Source organism: Triticum dicoccoides, chromosome 6B (assembly GCF_002162155.2).
Source record: "Triticum dicoccoides isolate Atlit2015 ecotype Zavitan chromosome 6B, WEW_v2.0, whole genome shotgun sequence".
NCBI classification, from domain to species: Eukaryota; Viridiplantae; Streptophyta; class Magnoliopsida; order Poales; family Poaceae; genus Triticum; species Triticum dicoccoides.
This window is the reverse complement of record NC_041391.1, coordinates 577,381,895-577,389,563: the sequence shown is the minus strand read 5'-3', so window position 1 is coordinate 577,389,563 and position 7,669 is coordinate 577,381,895. Positions and strand designations below refer to the sequence as shown.

The 7,669-nt window shown below is 44.0% G+C and overlaps 1 long non-coding RNA gene across 1 annotated transcript in view; it reads left to right on the top strand.

Moving 5' to 3' along the window:
• The first annotated feature begins 5,623 nt into the window (after positions 1-5,623).
• LOC119325454 overlaps positions 5,624-7,669 on the top strand; it is a 3,230-nt gene continuing 1,184 nt past the window's right edge. The window contains exon 1 of the long non-coding RNA XR_005157534.1: positions 5,624-5,913. This is a non-coding gene — a long non-coding RNA (uncharacterized LOC119325454). The remainder of the gene's footprint in view (positions 5,914-7,669) is intronic.

Sequence of the window (7,669 nt, the reverse complement as noted above, 5' to 3'; positions counted from 1 at the left end):
TTGTGGTACTTATTTCAGTACAAGTGCAACTCAAATTGAACCTTTGATGTTCCTTTCTGCAAAAAATCTACTTATGCTTGTTGTTGTTCATATCATGATGTCACTAACATTTTATTTATTTTACCAAAAAATATTCATTTTCCATAGAAACTGTTTGTGCAAACTAAATCACATAATATACATAAGGATAGATCCCCGCATGACAAACTTTAATATAGCATGCCCGGTGCTTTCGTGTTCAAACACGAAGGACTTTACTGAAACGGGCGATTGCACAAAGATAGACCCCCACTTAATGAACTTTAATCCAACATACTTTACATAATTCACTGTGTGATTGCACAAGGATAGATCCTCGCATGACAAACTTTAATATAGCATGCCCGGTGCATTCGTGTTCAAATATGAAGGACATTAGTGAAACGGGCAATTGCACAAAGATAGACCCCCACTTAATAAACTTTAATCCAACATACTTTACATAGTTCACTGCACGGTTACACAAGTATAGATCCCCGCATGACAAACTTTAATATAGCATGCCCCGTGCTTTCGTTTCAAACACGAAGGACTTTACATAATTCACTGGGCGATTGCAAATGAATAGATCCCTGCATGACAAACTTTAATATAGCATGCCCGGTGCTTTCGTGTTCAAACACGAAGGACTTCACTAAAACAGGCAATTGCACAAAGATAGACCCCCACTATGAACTTTACTCCAACATACTTTACATAATTCACTGTGCAATTGCACAAGGATATATCCCCGCATGACAAACTTTAATATAGCATGCCCAGTGCTTTCGTGTTCAAACACGAAGGACTTTACTGAAACGGGCGATTGCACAAAGATAGACCCCCACTTAATGAACTTTAATCCAACATGCCCATTGCGTTCGTGTACAAACATGTAGGACTTTACATAATTCATTGGGCAATTGCATAAGGATAGATCGCCGCATGACAAACTTTAAAATAGCATGCCCCGTGCTTTCGTTTCAAACACGAAGGACTTTACATAATTCACTGGGCGATTGCATAAGGATAGATCCCCGCATGACTAACTTTAATATAGCATGCCTCGTGCTTTCATGTTCAAACACAAATGACTTTACTGAAAGCACCGAGCGATTGCACAAAAATAGAACCCTACTTAATGAACTTTAATTAGCATACCTGGTGCGCTCGTGTACAAACATGAAGGACTTTACATAATTCACTGGGCAATTGCATAAGCATAGATCTCCGCACGACAAACTTTAATATAGCATGCCCGGTGCTTTCGTGCTCAAACACAAAGGACTTTACTGAAAGCGACGGGCGATTGCACAAAGATAGAACCCCACTTAATGAACTTTAATCAGCATACCCAGTACATTCGTGTACAAACATGAAGGACTTTACATAATTCACTGGGCCGATTGCACAAGGATAGATCCCCGCATGACAAACTTTAATATAGCATGCCCCGTGCTTTCGTTTCAAACACGAAGGACTTTACGTAGTTCACTGGGCGATTGCATAAATATAGATCCCCGCATGACAAACTTTGATATAGCATGCCCGGTGCTTTCGTGTTCAAACACAAAGGACTTTACCGAAAGCACCGGGCGATTGCACAAAGATAGGACCCCACTTATTGAACTTTAATCCAGCATACCCGGTACGTTCGCATATAAACATGAAGGACTTTACATAATTCACTGGGCGATTGCAAAAGGATAGATCCCCGCATGATAGACTTTAATATAGCGTGGCTGGTGCTTCGTGTTCAAACACGAAGGACTTTACTAGAAGCACCGGGCAATTGCACAAAGATAGACCCCTACTTAATGAACTTTTTTTGCGAAAAAACTTCCAATCTATTCATCTTCAATCGTGATAATACAACGGCACCAGAAATAATAAAAATTACATCTAGGTTCGTAGACCACCTAGCAACGACTACAAGCAGTGAAGCGAGCCGAAGACGCGCCGCCGTCATCGGCCCTAGCTCGCTGGAGTCGGGCAAAACTTGTTGTAGTAGACAGTCGTCGTGCTAAGGCCCCATAGGACCAGTGCAGCAGGACAACAATCGTCGCCGATGAAGAGTGGCGTAGATCGGAAGAAACACAAAGGTAGATGAACTATGACCAAATCTGAGCAAATCCACCGACGATAGATCCGCTGGAGACACACCTCCACACGCCCATCGACGATGCTAGATACACCACTGGAACGTGGGCTAGGCGGGGAAGACCTTATTCCTTATTTAGGGAGCCGTCGCCGTCTCGTCTTCCTGAACAGGACACAAACCCTAACCAAACTTAAAGAAACAACTAAAAACAGAGACCTCCCATCGGCAAGGGTCGGGATCCACCGTGCCGCCATGACCCTAAGACCACCAGAGACGAGCCTACTTAATGAACTTTAATTCAACATACCTGATGCGTTCGTGTACAAACATGAATGACTTTACATAGTTCACTGGGCGACCACACACGGTCTGAATAGTTTCACTCCTAGCTAAAAAAATAAATGATACTTCATCCTAACTACTGCCAAATGGTAGTACAGATTATTAAGTGACATATGGCTGAATAGGGGAAAGTTCATCGTCGCTGCTAACTAGATGCTACTGGTAGTTCTTCCTCTTCCTCTGTTGTTGCTACTGCTCCTTCCTCTTCTTCTACTGCTGCTCTTGCTCTTCTTCTTCAGATACTTGTCTGGCCTCTGTTATCTACGGAGCCAGGCTGAGGGCTGATTTAAGCTTTGTGCGGATGCGAGCCAGCCCATTGCGTTCATAACCAAACGCACATTTTGTGGCCCAACTGGGCTTGGTTGCGATTTTGTGGGCAACCAAACGCGCCCTTAATATATCATGCCCGGTATTTCGTCGTGTTCAAACACGAAGGAATTTACTAAAATACCATGTGCGGTCGTGTACAAACACGAAGGGCTTTACATAATTCACTGGATGATTGTACAAGGATAGATCCCTGCATGACAAACTTTAATATAGCATGCATGCCTGGTGCTTTCGTGTTCAAACACGGAGGACTTTACTATATAGGATAGTATGGTAATAGATCGTGCGAGTTCAACACTTCAATCCGATGTTGATGTTTTTTTCAAAAGGAGGATGTACCCCCGGCCTCTGCATCTGAGCGATGCATGCATCCATTTTATTAATTATTCAAAAACCCTTATAAAGGTAATACATCAGTAAGCCTGAAGCCACCATCTTGGCAACACCTGTCGCTACTCCTATCCCCGTGATGAAGGGATGTCGAATGTCCGAGTCTAATACCAAACAGACATCGTACCAACACCTAACATCTAATGTCGGATGCCCCATCCAAGCCATATACCTGGACTGGGTTACACACCGGTCCGGCGCACTTTCAGTGGTCACCACATGCGCACACTGCAATAGCCATCACCTCCTTCATCCATCGATCCATCCTCATATCAGATACTGACGCATCGACTTTGCCAGGCCTATCTGCCATATCGACGCCACCAAGCTGTCCACATGTCCGTTCAACCGATGAATGTCTCCAAAGATGATGCCCCCATGGGGGTGACGACGAAGACGTCACCATCATCCGATCCAGGAGGACCCTCAACGCCTCCAACGAGGGCTACGACGTCCACGGCCGCCGCCGTCAATGATAGACGTTCTTCCCTGTGGTTGGGTGTGGACGAGGCAGCGAAGACCCGCCGGACGGAGGACCCTCGTCGCCGCCGTGCGGAGGGAAGCCACCATCGTCAGAGCCCTTGCGGATCAGAACACTGGTTAGGGTTAGGGTTCCTGGCATGTTTGCCTTCGGCGGTGCCCCTCACTCAAATCTGATGCGCGTTAGCTAAAAATATAAATATGATTTATATGACTAAAATCAAATAACACCAAATGAATTTGTCGTCTATAGAATTATTAATATATAAGAAACCATATTTGATCTATTATTACTTTCCTTTAATTGAAAGAACGGGTGTTGGCTCGTAACTATATGTCAATATATGTATTAATTACATATAAATCATATTGGCTCGTAAGCATGCGGAATTTTAATTACATGATATCGTCTTGGCTAGCGCCAAGTGCGATGTGAAGCAACTTTTGATTTACACCGTGGTCTATATCACAGAACAGGAACTTTGTATTGATGGAGTGAAGAACTTCAGATCAAGTTAATTGGAAAATATGCTAACTTGAACAACCAAGCATCCTTGGAGTCCTGAAATTGGTAACGAAAACAAGTAATTCACAAACAAGGTTGCCTGATTATAAAATTACCAGTAGTATACATTTACAGACCCTGTGCCATCATACATGTCGAATGTGCAGTGGTAGGGTTTTGTTTGTGACCATGCCTAACACTTCCACCTCGATTTGTTTTGTCGCCAAAGTTAAAGTTAGAATTGGGTGGGTTTGCCATGATGTAGATGAAGCTAGGGGGTGGATGGGCGAGTACATCGTTTTGGTGACCGAGCTCACTAGCGCTCGAATGTTTTGAAAAAAATAATCAAACTAAAACCAGAACAAAATTGTTCAAATAAACAAGGATGTTATGTGTATGTGTGTAAATTTTTCAAAATAGTATCACATACAAAAAGGACAAATTCATGGCCTGGGATGATGAATAGTATCATGTGTTAAAAAGCCTTTTTTTCACAACCCTCGTTTCAACGTATTTTACGCTGAATATTTACACACATGCGTGTTATGCCTTCGTGCATATGCATTGTTTTTAGAATTTTTTGAAACGTAGAAGTGTGAATTTTGATGAAATTTGAAATCTGAATTTGGAGGCCTCCATGGAGGGGCACGCCATCTTATAGTCGCCGATGGGTACGGCCAAAGGCAAGGGCTGATTGGTACGCCAAAGCATGGGCGATATGCAAGTCAGTCAGAAAGCTGGTGCCCATTTAAAAATGAGATGACACGCTGGTGGTGGAGTGTCCAAGGGATGCATCTACCGGAGGAGGAGCTATCTGTTCATCAGTCCCTGTTCATCGCATGCAGTTTATCTGGCACATTGATTACAGCAAACGAAATCCAGTAGTCATCAAGTGTTAGAGAACTTTAGTGATATCATACACAGCACTTGATGTTTTGTGTTTGTATCAACATGTAACCACATGTACAGTATAACGCTTTCACGTCTCTAACTATAGTTTATTTAACCAATAACGAAACAACAAGATTACTGGCTGTTTCACGTTATTGACTGCTTTGCTCATATACAAACATATTTAAGGAACATTAAGACATCTTTATTCATCAGTTATAGGAAGAACTTTTAAATCCCATGCAACCAAGGTAGCTAGCCCACTGCCATCTCCCGTGTTCAATTTTTAAATCCCAACAAGGTTGTAGTACAGTTGATGCCTTGATGGTAGTACATGGCGGTCAGGAATCTAAAGGACATGTGTGTCAGGAACCTATAGGCCCTGGCCCCGCATCTGTTTCAATACGGTCTGATATACACACGCTAGCCCCTCATGTGAGGGTCGAATACCATGCATGGCTAACAATTTGATGGGCCACACTGATGGGACTGCATGCTGGATGGGTGGCGAGGATACAAGTTGTGCGCGCATAGTGTTAGACAAAATCCACGTCCTCCACGCATACGCAGGCTGTCTGCCTGATGCACCAAGAGAACCTGCCCGATGCCCAGCCGCCAGCCGCCCATCGCCGCCTCCGCCTGCCTCACCGCCCTCGCCGGTCGCCAGAAACGCAGCCGCCTAGGAGGCTCCTACGCCCCTGCTTCTCTGTCGCGCCCGCGGCCTGCCCGGCGCTCGGTGCTAGCCTCGCCACCGCCCCTGGACGGGACCCTGCCCTGACCCGACCGCCCGGCGCTTCTGCAAGCCGGCGGCAGCCACCCAGTCGGCACTCCAGCACTCAGCTCGGACTGATTTGAGGTACCATTCGCCCATTCCCCAATTACCCAATTTTTGATTTATGTTTTGCGACGACGGCGATCTTCATCTTTTGAATGAATGGATAGAAAAAATTAATGGGGAGAACAGCTAGTTGCATGAATAAGAAATTTCATTCAGATTAATTATAAAAACACTTTAATTAACAACAAGCATGGCTTGTGAAGGACTTTGTTCAGATCAGTTATATACTACTTACTCTGCACCTAAATATAAGTTATTTTAGACTTTTAGTATGCTAAACCAGCCTACCAAAACGATTTAGGTACGGAGGGAGTACTATAGAAAGACAAAATCCAAAGAGCATATATCTTATCGGTCATGAAACCTCTCCAGATTAACCCATCAACCAATTTGCTCGCGTAACCATTGCTTCTATTTGTTTTGTTGTGCACTATCTCAACATATGTACTTTTTAGGCTTCGTTTATGCAAAAGTGAGACTTGCATGTAAATTTTAGTGTGTTCGTAAGACCATATTGATCTATTTCTATGTGATACGGACAATTAGTTACGTCATTCACATTCATAGTTGTTGTCAAAAATTTTTGAGGCGGACCATCCAGATGTCAAATGCTAGCTCCGCCACTGCACTTGGCTCTTCATTTTTTTCGCGAGAATACTCCACAACTACACTTGTATTTTACTCTTTTTGAAATCTCGTGCCTGTCAAAACAAGCAGTACTGTCTGTCTATCTCATCACTCTGATGGCGCCTGTTGTTGTTAGGCAGATCTTCAGCAGCGAGCTACGCTGCATCAAAGCTTTCGTGTCCTGTGTATTAAGTGCTGTCGCAGGTCTGCCAGTGGGTTGGAGCTCCACGTAGCCACATTAACATTTTCACGTGGTCAAACGTATTGTAACCTCGTGGCAGAGGCCTGCGTGAAAGGCTGAAACACGGCTTGAAGTCCTCACCACCACGCTTGCATGCATAGAACTAGAGGTAAACAATAGTGCTGCGAGCGGACGAAATTTCTGTTTTGACCTTATACACGGAGATTAGCAGGAATTGATCCCGTTTTAAAAATACTTTTGAATTTGACCTTTTTGGTCACGCCAACATCCCTGACGTTTGGATTGCATTAGAGACACCACAACCAATGGCGTTTGGCATTGACCTACACTTATCCGGTTGGCGCTGATGTGGCAAAGGGGAGACGCCACTAAACTTGGCGTTTGGGGTAAACGCCATAATCCTTGGCGTTTGGTGACACACATAAATATTTCCTAGCCTAGCTTAGCTAAGGCTAACTGGGAGCTCATGTCAAACAAAATTTGCAATACAATGGCTGCGTCCAATCATGTCCGAGGGCGGGTGACCGTCATGAATGTGCGGAGAGTAGTACAGGCGACGAAGAGTTGGGTTGAGATCGCATGCGGGGTTGGAATCTTTACATGCGATTAGCAGCACCGAGTTCGAGAATGCACTGAGTGATAATTAAAAGAAGGCACTTCCCGTTCCGCTCACAATACGTGCAACGTGTCATGGACTCTTGTATTGAGCACATCGTTTGCATGGAAAGAAGAAATAATACTAACATGGAAGCTTGCCCAAGGAATATGGCGTTTACCCCAAACGCAAGTTTGATACTAACATGCAAGCTTGCCCAAACGATCTAGCCAGCCAGCTCGCGGTAGCTTTAGCTAGGCCAGACAAGGACACATTTATGCAAAAATGCTAGGTGTACAAACAAATACAGAATTTTACAAATTTTTATCATCTACTGAACAATCACAAAC